This window comes from Crinia signifera, chromosome 5 (assembly GCF_055691185.1).
Source record: "Crinia signifera chromosome 5, ASM5569118v1, whole genome shotgun sequence".
NCBI lineage: Eukaryota > Metazoa > Chordata > Amphibia > Anura > Myobatrachidae > Crinia > Crinia signifera.
The window spans coordinates 98,403,293-98,423,864 of NC_139221.1; the positions used below are offsets into that span (position 1 = coordinate 98,403,293).

Here is a 20,572-nt window from a genome sequence, read left to right on the forward strand (position 1 = left end):
GTGTTAAGATTATGGATGTTACCCCACAGTTGTGACCGCTGTTTAGAACTGCCACAGCAAACCCTACACTGTCTCTGTTAATCTGTCCTGATGAGTGGTCAGTACCTGCAGTTGCTAGGCTCACCTTTAATAGCCACGTTTTAAAGTGTGAATTAGGTCCACCCCAACTCCAGTGCCACCAGGTCTTAAGAAAGGACAAGACATTGGAAATCCCTCAGGAACAGTCAAAAGGTGGAAATAACTATTAAGGGCATGACTGGGGAAAGACGCTAACTAATGGCTCCTGAGCCAAAACCCTGGAGATAAGGCATCTAGCGGTATAGGCGACCTTGTCTCAAACCAGGAGGGACCTAGTTGCAAACATAAGTAATAGACACCACACAAGAGTGCAATATAACTCGACAAACAAGGCACTGCAAACCACACAAAAGGTAAAAGAGAAACTGAAAAAGTAGCAACCCCACAGGTGTAAGTACCACCTACTGGTGCAAAACCTACGGCAACAGCTGAGAGTACCCACATGGAAAAAAAGGGAGAATAACTTGATGCACAAATCCTGCCAATTAAATTGAAATAAAGAAACACTTTATAACAGGGACAAACACCAGTCTCCGGAAGCATAAATTACCTCCAGGTGAGCTACATCAGGCTATCTGATTCCCTTACCTCCTTCAAGCGCTCCCTCAAAACCCACTTTTTTCGACTAGCCTATCCCTCCTCCTAACCTCTTTTGATCCTCCTATCCTGCCTCCGTTCCCCTCCGTTCCTACTTATCCTATTGTATTTCGTTCGTCCACCCACCTATTTTTAGTATGTTAACTCTTATGAGCAGGGCCCTCCTTCCTCACGTACTCACCCTACCTCATTACCTCACCTGTGCTCCTGTCCTGTTCTTCCCTTCCTCTACTTCATCTTCAGTCTCCTTGACAATTTTGACACCTACTTCTGAACTGATGCTGATTTTAGTTCTACCAGCTATACCCCTATTTATACTGTATCTTTCAACACACCCTGTACGTTACCTTGTAATTTTTTTTTTTTTTTGTTTGCTATGTACGGCGCTGCGGACACTTTGCGGCGCCTTATAAATAAACGTACTACTACTACTACTACTAGGTAACAGCCTTGTATGCAGAACAATCACAAGAATTGAGCTGCAATAGCACAGACTAACCACGGGAGGCCACCAGAGAGTCCAATACCAGAACATGAGAATCTAGTAAAACACACAAAGGCTGACACAAAAATATCAAGGAGGAAATGAGCCACCATGGTGGCTCATAACAGTTGGGTGTAGAACTCAGAGCTGGCCCAGCAGGAAATGTTCCATAGACTCAACAACTCAGCAGGGCCATGGTGCTGGCAAAGACAGCTGTTGGTGAGTTGGGCTTTCAGATGCCAGGTAGACAGTGGGATTTTGGAAGTGGTGGTCATGCAGTGCTTCTCTTAGAATATATTGCAGAGGCACAGTAACAGCACAAATACCACTTTTAGTGATATTAATACTTGTTTGAGCCATGCTACTGAGCTGTAAACAATTTAACTAGAAATCAGCCTTTTTTAATGTATCATAGATTGGTGGATTTTGTGGAGACTAGCCTAGGGCCCATTGGTATGTAGGGGATCTGCTACTAAGAGAAGGGGGCACATTGCACATGAGCCTAGTCAAGCATTAATATGACGGGGTGGGTGTAGATACAGTAGAAAACTAGAAATAGTAGTGGAACTTCAATAATTAAGTATTATTGTAGATTGTTTGCATGGATGTGGGTCACCTGTTGTCTACATGTTTTATCATTTTCAAAAGCCTAGATTTAAACAAAAAACCTCTGTTCAGCATCCTGAAATTCAAATATTCAACCATATTGGGGGACATTTATTAAGACTAGAGTTACTTTTCACATGGGATGTTGCTACTGTATTTGCAGTCAATCAGATCTATTATCTTCTAAAAGGTGCTAAATTAATAAGTACAGTACATTCTGATTGGTTGCCCATGGCAACATCCCATGTGAAATATAACTGCCCTCTTAGTAAATTTCCCCAATTGTGTTGATCAGTGTTTCGGTTTAAGATGGAACATTTAGTAAGGTTCTACTGATTGGCTTATGGAAAACATTAAGGGGTAGATTTACTAAAATTGGAAGTTCTATTGAAGATGGGCTGTTGCCCATAGCAACCAATCAGATTATATCTATTATCTTCTAGGAAGGTGCTAAATAAATAAGTAGTAGAATCTGATTGGTTGCTATGGGCAACATTTATTCTTCAATAGAATATCCTTCTTAATAAATGCATCCCTTAATGTTCTATTTTAGACAATAACATTTCCTATTCGCTGTGGGAAGCACTGACTTTATAATACCTTTGGAGTATCTTTGTTAACAGTATTGACATTGCCAGACATTCCAGGCAAACTGTCATGTAATCATGTAATGACATCTAATGTATTATTATCTCCTAATTAATGCAATCAACAATAGTCGACAAGTCCCCCAGTGCATGAAATTGGCTGCATTTGCAGATGATAGAAGTTATTTAAGTTGTTTGACTGTTTTGTCAATTAGTCACACTTGTTACATTGTGCAGCATATTAAAAGACAGCTTAGACAAATATTCAAAGAGAGGAAAAGAATTCTCTGCAAATATACGGTGTCTTCAAAAACCATGACTGTCCTTGGTCCATCTTATCAGATAGCATCCAATACCTCACCTTACAAGATATGCTTCGGTCACTAACTGAGAGATCATTAACTACATTATTGCCATGAACATTTCTCATTATCGCATTTCATTACTGTATACTGGGGCCAATTCAGAGTGACTCTGATCTGAATTTGGCTCCAGCCCCGATGGTCAAGGTTTGCATATGTTCATGCACATTTCTGCACATGTGCAAACCCAGGCACGGAACAACTTCGGTGAGTTACATACTCGCCGGGCTGTGTGCTTCCGCTGTGGGAAGGAAGAGCTGGGGGGCGGGCAAGAGGGATGGCTGTAGGGGAATGCCCAGCGATTTATGGGCATGCTCATAATAATGCTGGGCATTTCCCTGGGAATGCAGGCGGGCTGATGCCTACCATGGGCAGGTGGGTGACGTCACATGATGTCAGCGCCCACCCCCTCTTCGGTGGACACCGAAGGAAACAAAAGCCAGTTTAGACTTCGTTTAAGGGGAGAGAAATCATTTGATGGTCGGAAAGTGAGGCCATGTTAATGGAGCTGAAGCCTAAGTACAGTTAGGTGTAAATGTCATATGTCTGGGTGTGAATAAAATATTTCATCTACTATAGTTTTAGTAGCAAAACAAGCACACTCAAAGGAAGCAGGCATGCAAAACATACAGAGGACATATACTTGTGGGAGGAAACCCACGCATGTACGGGGAGAATATACAAACTCCACACAGTTATAGCCATGGTGGGAATCGTACCCATGACCTCAGTGCTGTGAGGCAGTAATGCTAACCATTACACCGTCCGTGCTGCCTCAACAACTTCAGTTGTTTATCATATATTTACTGCACGCCTATGAGAGACATATCCTGCAGTTTGTGATGGTCCCAGGGAATATCTAAGATTGGCAAATTCCCTCTGGTGCTAATGTTTGCAAGATGTATTATGTGAAGATCTGGAGTGATGCATTCCGCCACTCACTGCATGCATATGGACATTTAGTAATGCATACTGTATTCATGAAGAAAATCACAAAAGTGGTAAGAGCTGCCCATTGTTATGATAGGACTTCTGGGTTTGTTATCCGGCAACCTGTCTGTGCATTTGTCAATTTATGAATGCACCGTGAGGGGTATTGAATAGGAACCAATTAGATACCTCAGCAGAGTAGTGAAAACACGACCCCCTATGCTTCTATAGGGCATCACCATCTAAAGATGTGGTGACCACCGCATCCAAGCCAGAGAATCTATCGCATTCCAGAGCTTGGTGCATCTGTAGAACGTGCCAAAACATCAGAAAACAGCATTTTCAGAGAACATATTTCACACCTTGCTGTATCCCGCCCATGGTGAGTAGTGAGCAAAGCAGAGCCAATGGACCTTCATACAGGAATTGATTTACAATGTCAAGGTGTAAGGAGTCAGAGGGGGAATTCGTGGTTGTATTCGTACCCATTCGATGTGAAATATGTATGTATTCCACACAAGAAATTATTTAGTAGAAACACATAAGATTTATATTCTTACCATTTTTACCATTTGTATTTTTTATAATATCTAAAAAATAGGAATGAATACACCATCGATAGAATATGGCCATACTGTAAGTCCCCATTAATTTAAATGGTATTGATTTGTACTAGTGAATACAAATACAAATCACTAGTAAATACGAATGGTAAATAGAATATCTTGTACATTCGTATTTGAAGAAATCCTGCTTGGATCAGATCCATGAGGCTTTCAGTGTTAAAACAAATAATAAATACTTTTTTTTAAATGACGTGGGGTCCCCTCGTCCACGGCTATTGGTTTTGGAAATTCAGAGGGACAAAAAAGTTGGAGTTCCCCAAGAATTCTACAACCAGCACCAGGCTCAAGGGCTGGTTCCGGTTTTCCAAAATGCAAGGGACAAAATTAATAAGGGTCCCCCATATTTTGACAACCAGCACCAGGCCCAAACAGCCAGCAGGTTTTCCTAGCCATAGAATTATCCCCTGACTGGTTAGTCCGGGCTGGGACCCTGGGGAAGTCGGGACCCCCCAATAAAAGGGTCCCCCCTCCAGGATACCCACAGCCCAGGCTGAAGCCCGAGGATATCCCCGATGCCCCAGGGTGGTGGGCACTGGGCTAATGTTTTATGTAACAAATAGAATAAAAATTATTGTGTTTCGTTGTGAAACTGCAAGACCCAGCAAACCTGCCCCGCATGCAGGGATTTGGAGAACCACAAGTCCCAGCATGCAGGGCATTAAAGGGCATGCTTGTACTTGTAGTTCTACAACAAAACAAATAGTGAAATAAAAGACACATACATTAGAGAAATAAAACTTGAATATATACTACAATCAATCATTGGTGGGGCGGTTGGTGGGGATTACACAAATCCCAAATTCATTTTAAAGTGTTATATTATTGTCATTGTTTTTATTTAATTTATGCTGGCTACACTATCTATTTTAGCTTGTCATGAATAAATATATTTGTGATAGATTACACAATCTGTTTTTCTTTTTTAGAGCTGCTTAAACTTGTCTTTTTCTATGTTGTATTATACAGGACAGACCATCCTGTTTTAAAGCAGCAGCAGCTGGATAGAAACCACTCCTGCCAAGCGCCCCTGGTTCTGTCTCACTTTGGGCCTTATTCTGGTCTGTGCGTACATTCGCGCACTCTTTCGGATGGCGTTTTTTAGCCGTCTGCGCATGCGTGGGCAACGCTATGCGCATGTGCCATGCATGGTCTCCGTACTTGTTCTCACTAATACCGTACAGAATTGTGCACCGCAATCAATCGGGAAATATGGGCGTATTATGGGCGTCATTCGGAACTACACAGGGGCGTACTTTCAAAGTGGGCTAAACTGGGCGTAAACATGGGCGTACACGAAGGAGTGCACTCATTCTGGTAGGCGTGCATTCAGACAGCACACCGAATGCACAAGAACCAAAAGGCTAGAAATATGCGGTGTCCATAAGCAAGTATTTCTTTGCGGACACCACTCGGTCATGCGCTAGGCAATCGGAACGCCTAATCACTACAGGCGCACCGCAAACAATGTCAGCTGAACACAATACAATCCACTCCTTTACTCATTACTCATTAATTACACGCTTGTCAGTGCTTCAATTGGAACCATTGCAGCTTCAATGGACCATTACTAAACACACACATATATGCTGCAGTTTGGACACACATTTACACTGCAACCAATGGACAGAACTTACTATCACTAATAGAAATAGACATGTCACTTCTACATTTAACAATTAAACCACACATTTGGGGATAAAAATATACATTTATTAAAATAACTTAAAACAGAAAATGGGAAAAGCATGTTTTTCGACACATGTAACAAATTAAAAGGTACCATGCCAGGAATGTACACAAAGAAAACAAAATAAAAACATGTATTCTTGACATACATAGCCACAGCAGAATCATTAGGAACACATCAGGTGGCTTCACAACAAACGTATAGCACCAACACTTCAAGTACAGAAGACAGTAATGGTAGCCGAAAGAGGGCAACAGGGGAACCAAACAAGACATTCGAACTGAGGGCATGGGATTGGACACAGGAAGCTGGCACACACAGCTCAATGAAAGATTTGGGAAGACATAAGGGTGGAGATTAATGCGGACACAAGTTCATTTGCGGGCACGTTTGGCCCTGGTAGGCTCCTTGCCACGTGCAGCAGCTCTTCGGCCACGGCCACATTGGGATGGTGGCCCTGGTGGAGCAGATGCTGGTGAGGGGGGGATGGTGTTCCCCCTCTGCCAGCAGGGAGTGCTGCTGGTGGAAATGCACCAGAAACAGATGACAATAGGGCCCTATTGCTGGAAACTAGCTCCACCATAAGCTCATTATGGTGGAGGAGGAGGTCATTTTGGCGCAGGGCTTGATCTGCCAGCACCTGCAGGCTTGCAGCTATTGACTGCTGGCTGCCAGCCATGGCCTGCTGGGCCTGAGCCATAGCCTGCAGGCTCCCAGCTATTGTGTGCTGGGTGCTGACCAAACCCTGCATGACCTCCTCGGTCCTACACATCCGCTCTGATGCTAAGTCTCCCTGCTGGTGAATCTGCCCAAGCACCTGCACCCACCTGTCGTATTCCGGTTCGGCCAGTGGCTGCTGCTGCTGCACATGCCTGCCACTGGTGGCAGGTGGCACAGACTCCGCCACCTCCTCAAGAGATTCTTGACCAAGCGGTGGGGATGCTGGTGAAAGAGAAAATTACAATTACAACACATTCCAAGCAAATTAGTACCAACTACTTATGTCATGGCAAATAATGACCTTCAACAAAAGCAGCAAAGACTTCCGCTGGGGCCTCGCTATCCATGTTGCTCACCCCCCGGACCTCCTCTACTACAATGCAGCACTCGGCCATCTCCTCCAAGGGGGTGAGCTTCAGACGGCCTGGCATGGGGCCAGCCCCAGAGGTGTGGCTGTGTTCCCACCGTTTGGTCAATTTCTTCTTGAGGTTGGTTTTGAAGTCGTGCCACCTGCAATCAAAGTTTACATATTACTACATGTCACTCCTGATGTTTGCTGTAGCAACCATTGCAATCTGCAACAGATTACAACATGTGCTTCATTACACACAACTTACATTCTATTAAAATATCAAAAATACCCTTAGAAGATACATTCACACCCACCCCACAATAACTTGCCTCTTCTTAACGTGCTCCGCCTCACGAACTTGTGGAGCTACCGCATTTATCTCCGCAGTTATGTCCTCCCAAATCTTCCATCTCCTTGTGTGTGTCAACCTGTCCTGTGGACACTCGATCCAATCCCGTGTGTGGGGTACCAGTATGGTAAACTCCTGCGCTTCGAATGCCATGTTCCTGCTGCTTGGTTCCTCTGTTGGCATCTTTTGGCCACGGCCATGGCCACCTGTCGCTGTACTTGAAGTGCTGGCCAGGCTACTCTGTTGGGAAGCCACCTGCTGTGTTCCCAATGATTCTGCTGAGGCAGAAGATGGCCCAGCTGCAGATTGGGCTGATGTGGATGGCGCAGCAGTCTGCTCTTCTCCCACTGGCTGGTCTGTGGTGAGGGGCACATAGGAGGTGCTGGAGTCCAGGCGTTGAAAAAGTTCCTGGCACTCCTGGTCTCCTTCAGATTGAGATCCAGCCATGTTTGCAACAACATTTAGTTTTTCTATCACACCTTTATATACTATTTCTGTAATTGGCGTACATCAGCGACACCCTGCGTTCCGTGCGGCAGCGTTCCGTACGGCAGCGTAGACCGTGCGGCGCATAGGCCACGCCCATACCAGAAAAAAAAAAAAACAGGCATACTTGCTAAGTCTGATTTCGTAGTTAATGGCTGATTTGAACACCAATAAACACCTCAAACTGTGGCCAGACATGAAATGTATATGTGAATGTACATTTGTACTGTGCACTTGTTTGGTATGTACTACTAATGACACTAACCCATTCCATATGTAAATACAGTCCACCACTCAGGCAATAGTAATCAGTGCTTGCATCCAAATCACATGTGAAAGGTCTCCAAATACTGGCTTGATGCTAGGTACATTGAATTCCACATCTCTAGTGTGGGCCGGTAGAAGGTAAGTGTTCACATGGCACCACGGCCTAATATTGGGAAATGGGCTTGCACTATTTGCTATGTTTCTGGTGTATAGCTTTCACTATAATAAAGCTGTCTAGTTTAGCACCTTGTAGAGTTAGGTGTAACTGGCTAGTGATGCACACTATTTCACCTGTTGTTTTCACCCATGTTTGGTGAATGTAATAGATTATATATAATGGGTTGCAAACTTCTTTGACCCTGTCTGTTTTGGAGATACTAAGTAATGGCATGGTCTGCTCAACTATGCAAAGCTACAGCAAGTGTTGTTTTGCGATGCAATGGTTTAGCCGTCTGTTGTGGCGCATACACGCTGTTAATGACAAAATGAACAATAAAGTTAATACCAAATATCACTCTGAACAACCAATTACAGGACATGATTGCTTGAATTGTGCCATTGCTAAGATGGCGGCCTATGGGAGAGCAGCCCCATTCTCTCCTGCAGAGCTGAGGGCACTGGTCACCGTTATGGAGACCAGGCTGGGGCGTGCGGGCCCTTTCATTACCAACCGGCATATGCCCCGGCCCGCAGGCGCATATTCGCGCGCACCCAGGTGCGCAGGACCATCACACAGCTGGAGCGGCGATGGTCTGATCTGAGGCGGCGCCAGCCCGAATTGCTCCAGGAAATAAGGGCCAGCATTGCACGATATGAGTGAGTGTTTACACATTAAATGGCCAATTGTACATTAATGCTTCCATGACCTTTTTTTAGCCAATAAGGTAACATGGCTGATCACGAGTTAAACATGGCATACACTATATGTGTGGAACTTCATGTTTGACATGCTGTAATGTGGGTCTAATATGTCATTGTTTTTGCTGCATGATGAATGAACAAATCATGTGCCTTATTTAACACTCTGCATTTTGAATTTTCTTACAGCACATGACCGTGCAAGACAGGCCCGTGAGCAGGGCCAGGAGGAGGTGGCCCAGGAGGAGGTGGCCCAGGAGGAGGTGGCCTCGGAGGTGATGGGCCAGGAGGAGGTGGCCTCGGAGGTGATGGGCCAGGAGGAGGTGGCCTCGGAGGTGATGGGCCAGGAGGAGGTGGCCGAGGAGGTCGTGGCCCAGGAGGAGCTGGCCAAGGAGGTCGTGGACGAGGAGGAGGCGTGTGAGGTGGTGGAGGTTGAAGGAAGTGGTAGGTAAACATAAGGCATCATTAATAATTGGTGGTACTACTATTTGTTAGGTACCACTGCTGAATCTAGTGTGTTTTAAAAAGAAAAGAAACGGTAATCCACAGGAAGTGGACAGCCGTTCACAGACAAGGATTCCTTTTTGGAGGCACACTTTTAATTTGTTGAGAGAAATGTATAGTGAATGAGTTAAAAATTAACTTTTAATTCCAATTATTCTAAAATAGTAATAACTCTATTAAATAATATGATGCAAAATTAGCTATGTAGAGTTAAACAGACAATTTAAATATTTTAAATATTTTCATGTGAACAACAAGAGAGCCACTGATATACTTTAATAAATTTGTATCAAGATCAGTGGCTGTTGGTGGTGTTATTTTACTTAAACATTTAGCATAAATTATGCAGATTTTAATTTTTTAAATTTTTCTAAAAAGAATTTTTTGAACCTATAATAGGTTGGCTGATGACTGACCCAGGATATGTGATTTGTCTGTGAATACTTTTTTATATTTAAATTGGAGTATATAATATAAGAAATCACATATAATATCCCCAGATGGTGGTTAGCCGTGTGTTATAAAAGCCATCTCAGTATGGTAACTAGCGCAGGTATCCTTGCAGGGATGGGAAAAGCAATGTACAGTGAGTTAGAGTCTAATCTTTCTGCTGCCCACCTTCTTCATAAACATGAGCGGAAGGGGGGTGAGAGAAGAGTTAGATACACTGATGGAAAGGTAGCAAGTGTGAGGAGGACACTTCTGTAAGTGGTGTTAGGTCAGCCCTGATACTAGTGCATTGCAGGGCTGAAATTCGTCACCAGAAAGTCTCTCTTAGCACGGAAAAGAAAAATGGGGATAAAGCGGGGGGGGGGGGGGGGGAGTTTGGAAAGAAAAGGCTAAGGTAAATTTTATGACACAAGGTGATGGATCTTAATGGCTGGCAGCAGATAACAAAAAAGGGCATTAACACAGTAAATAGTTGTACTATCTTCACAGCTGTATGAACAATGAAACGGTCAAAGAGTATATGCACAAAAGCATGCACACATAATTCATATGCCGATGATGTTCGGCACTTTATTAATATTTATTGTGTGGCTGTAATAAAGTAGTAACAGGGTGGTGGTAAATAAGTAATTATAGGCATTTAATACATTCACTGTCTGGCAGAAGGTTTGTAACAGATTTCCACTACCTATAATTACTTATTTACCACCACCCTGTTACTACTTTATTACAGCCACACAATAAATATTAATAAAGTGCCGAACATCATCGGCATATGAATTATGTGTGCATGCTTTTGTGCATATACTCTTTGACCGTTTCATTGTTCATACAGCTGTGAAGATAGTACAACTATTTACTGTGTTAATGCCCTTTTTTGTTATCTGCTGCCAGCCATTAAGATCCATCACCTTGTGTCATAAAATTTACCTTAGCCTTTTCTTTCCAAACTCCCCCCCCCCCCTCCCCCCCCACACGCTTTATCCCCATTTTTCTTTTCCGTGCTAAGAGAGACTTTCTGGTGACGAATTTCAGCCCTGCAATGCACTAGTATCAGGGCTGACCTAACACCACTTACAGAAGTGTCCTCCTCACACTTGCTACCTTTCCATCAGTGTATCTAACTCTTCTCTCACCCCCCTTCCGCTCATGTTTATGAAGAAGGTGGGCAGCAGAAAGATTAGACTCTAACTCACTGTACATTGCTTTTCCCATCCCTGCAAGGATACCTGCGCTAGTTACCATACTGAGATGGCTTTTATAACACACGGCTAACCACCATCTGGGGATATTATATGTGATTTCTTATATTATATACTCCAATTTAAATATAAAAAAGTATTCACAGACAAATCACATATCCTGGGTCAGTCATCAGCCAACCTATTATAGGTTCAAAAAATTCTTTTTAGAAAAATTTAAAAAATTAAAATCTGCATAATTTATGCTAAATGTTTAAGTAAAATAACACCACAAACAGCCACTGATCTTGATACGAATTTATTAAAGTATATCAGTGGCTCTCTTGTTGTTCACATGAAAATATTTAAAATATTTAAATTGTCTGTTTAACTCTACATAGCTAATTTTGCATCATATTATTTAATAGAGTTATTACTATTTTAGAATAATTGGAATTAAAAGTTAATTTTTAACTCATTCACTATACATTTCTCTCAACAAATTAAAAGTGTGCCTCCAAAAAGGAATCCTTGTCTGTGAACGGCTGTCCACTTCCTGTGGATTACCGTTTCTTTTCTTTTTAAGTATACTGGTACTTGATTCCTGGAGGCACCTCCAACGTCATAATTGTTGTATGACATCAAATACACGATTTCTCGAGTTGGTTTTTTCATATACATTTGACCCCCTTTTTTTGTCCTGTGCATGATACTACTCCTACTTGTCTCTAGTGTGTTTTACTCTATTATTAATTAATAAACAAAAGTGGGTTACAACATGCACACTTAGGGTTTATAGGCCCAAGCTGAAAACGTGGAATCTGGAGGCTCACATAGGTGATGAGTGTTTATTTATGGAGGGCCTTTCTATACAAGCACAAACAAAACATCAATGGAGTATGGTCAGGCGTGATTTATAATGGAGTCACAAGTGGGCAGTTCCCCTGGGCCCCCCTCTAGCCAGTTGGCCAGTGTTGTTGCCATGTATTTTGAAAAGCTATTTTGTAGGATGGATTGACTTTAGAAATTGTTTGGTGTATGGAAGCGGATTAGTGCTGCACTTTCACCTATCTGGCAATGTGACAATGATTCAGGAAGTAAGGGGTAGAAGGACTAGGCTAGCCTTTAAATGTGGTATCTATCTATCTATCCATCCATCCATCCATCCATCCATGTATCTATGTATCTATGTATCCATCTATGTATCTGTCTATCATGCAGTTTAGCTATTAAGCAGTGACATGCAGGTATATATGTATGGCAAAATGTGGCATGTTCTATTGGATGTAGCTTTCTAGTAGATTGGTGAGTGTTAAGGCAGGAGAAGTGTGAGTGAGGCTCAAGTGTTGTTATGATTTTGATACATACATTGGCAATTTTATCACTCACATATTCTGTAGTGTAAGCCACTGTGTGTGTGTGTGGGCCCATCTTTTTTTTTGCCATTACAAACAGTATTGCCTATGTAATTGTTTGTATGTATGAATTCTCATGCTGTAGGTACTTAGGATTGACTGTACAAGGTGTAATTAATGTTGATCCCCCTAGCAGGCCAAGTCGGCTCCTGATTGGCCTGCTAGGCGGCCAATAGAATTCAGTCTGAGGAGAGGCGCCGAATATGAAAATCTCAGCATCTCTCCGCAGCGCGATGCAGAGACAGCGGAGACAGCGGGGACCGGCGACAGCTTCAACATTACCTGGATTACGTCGGATCAAGAGAAGACTTCTTCAGCGCAGGACCAGGTGAGTAGGATTTCCTTCCACAGCTCCAACATGGATTTCTTCAGACCCGGACACCGCCATGGACCTGGAGGACGACACGGACCGTCGACATGGACCTGGAGGACGACGCAGACAGCCGACATGGACCTGGAGGACGACACAGGACATCAGGACCAGGGCTACCTACGGGATCAAGAAAGGTAAGTATCAGTATGTATGTAATGTGTGTATTAAACTTTTATTTAAAATGGGTGTCAGTGTGTTTTATTTAACTATTTTTTTTACTGTGGCACTACAAGACCCAGCGGGCCCTTTAATGCCCAGCAGGCTGGGACTTGTGGTTCTCCAAGTCCCAGCTTGCTGGCACTTGTAGTGCCACAGTAAAAAACAATAGTTTGTTCTATTTTTTACACCGCTATCAGCTCGATGCCCACCGCCCAGGGGCTTTGAGGACAGCACCAGGCTTCAGCCTGGTCAGGTAAGTCCTGGAGGGGGGGGACCCCTTTATTGGGGGGGTCCCCACTCCCCCAGGGCCCCTGGCCAGGCTGACTGGTCAGTAGGGTTAATGCTTTGGCCGGGGGGACTTGCATAAAAAGTCTCCCCCCGGCTGTGGCATTACCCTGCTGGCTGGTTTTGCCTGGGGCTGGTTCTTAAAATACGGGGGACCCCTACTCATTTTGTCCCCCGTATTTTGGGAACCAGCCCCAGAGCAGGAGCCTGGGGCTGGTTGTTAAAAATCGGGGAACCCCTATTTGTCGGGTTCCCTGATTTTTAATTACCGGCTCCGTCAGCCTGGTGCTGGTTACGGCTGTGGGGGGGACCCCACGCCGTTTTTTTTTTATTTATTTAATTTTTCTATTTTTTTACACTAAAGCCTGCACGGATCTGACTGATCCGTGCAGGCTAAAAGGCAAATAGAACAGGAAAATGGTGTTCTATTTTCCTGTCGTATTTGCGTGGGTGTTTTACACCACTAAGCAGCCGTATTATCAGTACGGCTGCTTAGTAAATCAGAAACCACCATTCTTTTGAATGGTGATTTCTGTCGTATCCTATCGATGGTGTAGGACATTCGTATTTGTAAATACAAATACGAATGTTCCATCTTTAGGACTACGAATTGTTGTATTTTTGGGATTGTAAATCCCGAAAATACAAATTCGTAAAAAAAAGGTGTATTTCTCCCTACGAATACACCTTTTTTCTACGAATCCATTTTGGTAAATGTCCCCCTTAATTACTAGATAAGGACAACTGCAAACATGTATTTTACTATATTAATTTAATTACCTTTTATTTCCAGGATGTCATAAAGGGGCAGCTCCATATTAATAAGCCTTCAGATGTGTCCTCATATATCTAGCATCTCTTTGCCATATGGCATGAGATGCTTGGCGTAACTAAGGTTCTCCATCACAGGTAGCAAAGTACTGTATGGTGTTTCCTAAATATTGCATCTTAGTTGCATCATAACGTTTATACTGTACAAAGTTGCTCACCGTTAGGGATGCCAATCCCGGGCCATTTTTTCAATCCCGGGATTGAAAAATGCTCAATCCCGGGAATCCCGTGATCCCGGGATTGACTTAATGGTGAAAAAGCAGGTAGTAGCTCTTTAGCTGCACTGCATCTTCCTCCTTAGCTCTACCCCCTGTCCCTCAGTCCTTATATACTCTTTCTATCCTCTACAGTCCTTCTAGCTCTCTCTCCCCTGTCAGTCCTCTCTCTATATCTGTCTCCTCTCTCCCTCCTCCGCCTACCAACCTCTGCTTGCTGGCTGGAGACCCGGCATGGCGATTAGGCAGGCGGGTGCAGCTGGCTGTTACCTAGCCAGTTGTCTTGGGCTGGCTTTTTCCTGGCTGGATAGACTTAGTTCGGTGTGCAGGAGACCTAGCGGGTAGATGCGGCTGTCGGGCTGCGTAGCGTGACCTCTGATGTCACGCTGCGCACAAAGGGCAGCCGGGCAACGTCTGCAGGAGACCCAGCGGGTGGACACGGATGTTGGGCTGTGCAGCGTCATGCTGCGCACAGAAGAGGGGCAGCCGGGCAACGTCTGCTACTCAGCGCTGCCCGGCGTTTAAAGAAAAACAAACACAAATGTCGTGCGGTAAGCAATCCCGAAATCCCAGGATTGGATGAGCCAATCCCGGGATTGAAATCCCGGTGATTTTAGGCCTAAATCCCGGGATCCCGCCGATCCCGATTCCGGGATTGGCCTCCCTACTCACCGTGTTCTAGGCATGCTAAGTTATTGTTTTTGTTGCAAATTAATTGGTAACATTTGTGTATAAAGTTACAGGAATGTGGCAGGAGGAATGACCATAACCACTGGTATCTGAAGGTTGTCTTTCTCATAGCTTGGATGAATACAGAAGATCAAGTACTGTACTGCCAGCATTAATGGTCAGTATACACTTTTAATTTAGTTTTTTGATTAAGGGGCATGAAAAACATGCACATTTTAAGAAAAAGAGGGTTGGGCAAGTTGCAAAAATATTTTGGCTATTTGGCCCCAATGGGACTATTTGGAGTAGAGTATGAGGATACAGCTATCAGAAAGCAGGTTTACTGGTGAGGGACAGAAGAGCAAATGCACACTGGTGGCAGAGATAGAGCTTGGAGGAGAGAATGAGGAAATGTGACTCTGGCCATCACGGCTTGCAATCTAAGAAAGAGTAGTGTATCATTTTGGTACTAACTGGTGGAGGAGTGGAGTGGAGAGAGGGCAGGTAGTGTAGACAGAAATGTGGTTGGATGTATGGAGATAGGAGATGTGTAGGAGATAGATTACTCGAAGAGTGCGAACTTAAGCTGCATTATGTGGTGAATTTGAAGCCTGTGAAGCAATTTTGCGGATAAGAAAGGCTGACACAGAGCTGACTGAAGATGTTAAGAGATAAGTGGCAGCATTAAGTATAGAATGCAGTGGGGAGATAAGGATGAATAAAAGGAAGGAGAGATTTAGGTCGCAGTAGTCTAGGTGGGAACGTAAAATTGCATTGAAGATAGTTTTGGTGAGTTTCTGAGATAACATGAATACAGTAAGTAGAATTAAACACTTATGCCTATGCAGGGGAAAGGAGGGACTGAGAACAAACTGTATAGATGCTGCCAACACGTAAACAGAGGCAGCGACTGAAGTGGCCTTAGATCATGGAAATATATTGAGATCAGCTTTGACATATATTGGAGATGGAGATGGCAAAAAGACCTAAAGCAGTAAGAAAGAAGAGAGGTCATGGAAGGAGAAGTACATTTAGTTGTCATCAGCATATACATATATTAAAAGCTGGGATTCAGTATTAAATCCTGGCGGTCGGGATCCCGGCATTCAAAATCCTGGCGCCGGAATCGGGACCGCCGAAATCCCGACAAGGGGGGGACATGGATCGCCCCCCCTTGTGGGCTCGCTGCGCTCGCCACGCAGCGGGCCCGGTGCCTCGCTACGCTCAGCACACTAATTTATTCTCCCTCCAGGGGTGTCGTGGACACCCACGGAGGGAGAATGTGTCGGGATTTCGGCGGTCGGGATTCCGGCGTCAGGATTTTGAACGCCGGGATCCCGACCGCCGGGATTTACACTGCATCCCTAAAAGCTGATGGTGATGAGGTGTAAAGGAAAAAGAGAGCCAAAAAGAGACCCTTAGTTGATACCATATGTAAAATGAGAGGGTTAGAGGAAAACTTAGAGGAGTTAGAGAGACAGCCAAAGAGACAAGCGTTGTGAATAGGGGATGGTAGTCCAAAGTATTAAATATTTCATAAACAGTACAGTACTGTAGGTACAGGAGAAGAAATTAATTGCCATCGCATTTGGCAGTAAGAAGATTATTAGTAATGTTGGTAAGAGCAATTTCTCTGGAGTAAAAGTAACCAGTGGCGTAACTATAGCACCGCAGCCCCCGCGGTCGCGGGGGGGGGGCGCTGTGCATAATGGGGCGCTGGGGGGGCTGCGGTGCTATAATAATCCCCCCGCCCCCCATCCCCCTCATGCTTACCTGTCCGCGCGTCCCGGCTCCCCTCCTTCAATCAATGCTATGGAGACGGACCACGATAAAATGGCCGCCCCATAAAGCAGAGTGTTCTCTGAAACTGTCTGCGGTATGGGGGCGGCCATTTTATCGTGGTCCATCTGCATAGAATTGATTGAATCCAGGAGGGGAGCCGGGACGCGCGGACAGGTAAGCATGCGGCAATGGGGGGAGGGGGCACGGGGGGCCGGCCGGCCGGAGGGGCGGGGAGGGGAGGGGGGTGCCATTAACGGCGAGGGGGCGCCCCAAACAAAGCTACGCCGCTGAAAGTAACTGTATTAATGAATATGTGTAATGTTATGCAATTAACAATGCGTGATAATAATACTGATGCGTATTATGTATTTAGACATTAATAGAAATGAAGACAGCGGTGTGGCTGTGTTACAAGAAAAATCCCCTTTATGGTATTCTGTAACGATATTGGGCACTTACACAGCAATTAGCAGCTTGTGGATAAAATACCTGAACTAGAATAATGCTAGATTTCAGGATTGCTGTTCATAATTTATTTAAATGTAACCACAGCATATGGTAATGTCTTATAAATGGCTGCTTTGACATTTTAATCTTTGAATAAGCAGGAATTTTTGTACTTCTAGCAACCATTACACAGACATGCCTGTAGCATTTTCATTTATCTATTATACAGATGCAGAGAACATTAAAACAACACCTGGCACACCAATGATTTTAACATATCAATTGCAGGTGCCTGAAGTCTGCTTACAAATAGGAAGTGATAATGATGGCCACCAACACTAGACAGCCCCATGATTTTATTTATAACATAATTTTAAGCTTCTTATACTTTTAAATCTACTAAAGTAGTTGTACTGTATACAGTAGAATGTACAGTAGTCAATGGAAGCTGCAGAACACCATCTAGTGCAGGGGTTAGATGGGGGTATATATATATATACTTGTAGTCAGGCCGGGCACAACTTCCCTTAGACGTTGCTGGTGGGGTGCCTTCGTCAATGTAGTATGTAGACTCTTTTGGTGGTGGACACAGCACTCCAGACAGGTTTGTAATCCAAGAAAAATGTATTGAGATTGGCAACGTTTCAATACGTTGATCCATCCATGTGTATTTCTTGTTGGATTTTAAACAGATCAAACCTTTTATTAAATGATGCTTGCATTATGGAGCACTCCTTTCCTTTGTTGTGTTAGAGTTTATAACCTGAGAATCCAGGTGCCCGCATGGGCTAATTACAGGAGCTGCCGGTCTGAAACTGAACCTAAAGTGCAAGACATACATCTGAAAATGGGACTTGTTAGTTCCTTAAGATTTTAAAAGGACTTGCGCACTTTTGTATTGTGTGTCCTGACGAAGACTGGCTGAGTCCAGTTGAAACGGCCGTCGGGCCAAGCAGCTGTTTATTTGTACTGCACAGCATGGAATAAAACTTCTTTTTCTTCCCCAACGTTTGAGTGCTGGTCTGGATCCTTCACATAGTGTGTGGGGGGTAAGTGCTTTGTATTTGCTTATTCTATGGACCCTGCACCAAGTCTTTACCAAATGGAGTGCCGCTCTGCATAACTTTGTTATATATATATATATATATATATATATATATATATATAAAAGTTTGGAAAAAGGTCTAAGCGACTAACAAATATCTGCACCAGAAATGTTTAACTTTTAAAACATATAAAAGTTTTATTCGTATAAAAAAATATATATATATATATAAAAGTGCACAGGAGCAATTTATATAAGAACAAACAGTACACGAAGTATCATAGAAAAAACAGTAAAAAATAGCCTATCAAAAAATATTGGTAAAAAATGGGAGATATATATAAAACTAATAAGATAAGGTACAGAGGTATCAAAACTTATCTTTCTATGGAGGAGTCAGCAGGCAGTACCCAACGCGTTTCGTCATCTAGGACTTCATCAAGGGGTGAGAGGGATGTGTGCCTGGTGCTATATTTATACTATATAGGTCTGGGGGTAGCAATTATGATGTCACATCCTGTAGGATGTGGCTATCGTTTCAGGGATAACAAAAAACTATAGAAGTTTGGATATAAACATATTAGTGTCTAGATATTGGCTCTATGTAGCCTACGCTTTGAAAAGTTAACAAATATTCGCAGTGGCAAATAGAAAAAAACATATATACAATCGCTGTTAGAAATCACCCCACTTCCTTTCTTAGGAGGATTGCGTCTCATTGGTTTGTTTCATTCCTGACGTCAGCTCTGTATAAACGGAGTTCATTTCGATCTCTGTCTCCGTTTCAGCGGCCATTTTGTTCGAGATTTTTCAATCTTTTGCTTGGTGAGTCAGCCATTTTTTCGGATACAGATATGCAGACTTTAGAGTAATAGTGCTCGATTTTCTCATCGGACATATGGAAAGATATGAGTAATGAATACAGTACGTTAGTATTTGTACTTGTATGTGCAAAATACATAGCTTATGTTAACCATATAGATGATGTTAACCATATAGATGACTTTGTAAAAGCAGCATAAGTTATTTCAATAATAAATTATTTTAAGAGCGCACTGCCCTTCATGAATTCATAATGACCCAAATAAAAAGAATACCTATGTATATACAATTATAAATATACATATATATATATATAAAAAAGGGGATAAGAGAAATATATAATACCTATAAAATACAAAGATAAGATGATAGCAGCAGATTACTATACAGTGATAAATAAAGGGATTGAAGATCCTCAGTGAAACAGCAGTGATTTTTTATTTTTTATTTTTTATATAGAGGAATAATAGTATATATATAAGTGAGTGATATAATAATAAAGTGATATTCAGTGTTTATTAGTATTTTTATTATTTTTATTGTTAATTCATATATATTACAGTGATTTCTGTATATAAAGACATGATAATATATTTGTGCATTGTGAGAGAATAGTGGAGGGAGTTGAGCCATGGTATCTCTATTGAGTCCTTGCCACGAGGTGTACGTTGTCTGTGCATTACAGTACCCGTTCTTCTCAGGTAGTCACCTGTCCTGATACTGTACGGGCCCATACACTGCTTGGCTGCCAAGATCGGACGGGTTTGGGCATTGCCAGTGTGGTATGACTGTAATGTTTGTTCGATGTTTCCTGACCTCTCGGACTTTGTTACCTTATTGCTCGTGTAGTGGGACCAGAGTGAGAGTTAGGGGAAAAAAGGAAGATATGTGATCCAGTTAGTGTTAGGACAGTAAAGTTTGCAGGGAGTTTACAAAACCTTTACAGGAATGGTGCAATCTCGTATCCTTCATTTAGACCGTTTGGATACAGTGTCTGGAGCTGGAAGATCCAGTACATTTCCCTTTGGGATAATTTCTTAGCCAGGTCACCACCTCTGTCCCCCAGCTGGACATGTTCGATTGCTTTGAACGTCAGATCTTCAGGGTTGGAGGCATGAGTTGCAGTAAAATGTCTAGGGACTGCGTGATTGTCCATTTTATTCCTTATGCTTCTCACATGTTCCTGGATCCTTATTTTTAGGGGGCGTTTCGTCTTGCCGACATATTTCTTCCCACAGGTACATTCCAATAAATAGATAACTGAGGTGGAATTGCAGTTGGTAAAGTCTTTTATTTGGAATTCATTATTATTTCCCGTGTCCGTGAAGCTCTTCCTATTAGGGTGGAGGTACTTGCATATGATGCATTTACCACATTTATAAGATCCTTTGCACTTCGGTAGTCT

The 20,572-nt window shown here is 43.1% G+C and overlaps 1 pseudogene; it reads right to left on the reverse strand.

Moving 5' to 3' along the window:
• Positions 1-19,843: 19,843 nt before the first annotated feature.
• On the reverse strand, positions 19,844-19,963 carry LOC146006074 (5S ribosomal RNA; annotated as a pseudogene).
• Positions 19,964-20,572: the final 609 nt, after the last annotated feature.